Source organism: Solanum pennellii, chromosome 5 (assembly GCF_001406875.1).
Source record: "Solanum pennellii chromosome 5, SPENNV200".
NCBI lineage: Eukaryota > Viridiplantae > Streptophyta > Magnoliopsida > Solanales > Solanaceae > Solanum > Solanum pennellii.
Window position 1 is genome coordinate 71,732,576 of NC_028641.1, and position 903 is coordinate 71,733,478.

The window sequence follows — 903 nt, forward strand, 5'->3', positions numbered from 1 at the left end:
ATAACGCGACATTTCTTAAACAAAATAAGACACATAAATAGTAATATATCATGCACCATTTTTTAGTTATACTAAGTGTATATGATACATTGCAATTAGCACATAGATATGTATCCATCACATCTATGTGTCCCTTCAACCTTTTTGTATTTTATATGAATGATGCCATATATATTGTAAATTCAGGCTCTTGTTTCTTCGCCTCAACGATGTATCTGATTTGCAAACTTTTCCTTCAACTTATCAATCTCTAATTTAGTTGCAATGACTGATTCAGATTCACAAAATCAATATTTTGAACAACATCATGAATTCCATCACTTTGTATCGATCATACCTCGCCTCACTTTTCTAGATTTTGGAATGTCTCGACAGGATCGACAAGTTCATATAGTATTAGTAAAATTTCTTCACAAGTTTAATTAAAAAAATTGAGAGTTTTGTGGAAGAAAGAGAAGAAAATTTTTGAATTTTGAGTTAGCTTATTATTATTTGTCAATTATCATTCTGAAGTTTCGCTGTAAAGTGTCCTCTACCAACGCATTTAACCTCATTTGTTAAAGTTACTTTCATTGAGTCTCTGCACCTATCCTTTTAATATGAACCATTGTTTAGGAGTTTGAGGGAATAAGACCCTAGCTAAGTTAAGTTGTGTACTTATGCCTAAATTCTTAAATTCACTTTAGAGATGTTGCTTTATTGTAACAACCCGTGTAGTCGTTTTGGGCAGCAGATTTTATTTCTGGAAAAACTGTCTGAGTCGACGGAACCCACGACGGACCGTCATGGGCACGACGGGCCGTCGAGGGGGTCTCGTTCCAAAACACTTAGAATTCTGAAATTTGGGTACTGAAATCGACTCTCTGAACTTCGTGACGACATGGCAGGACGGACCGTCGTGGG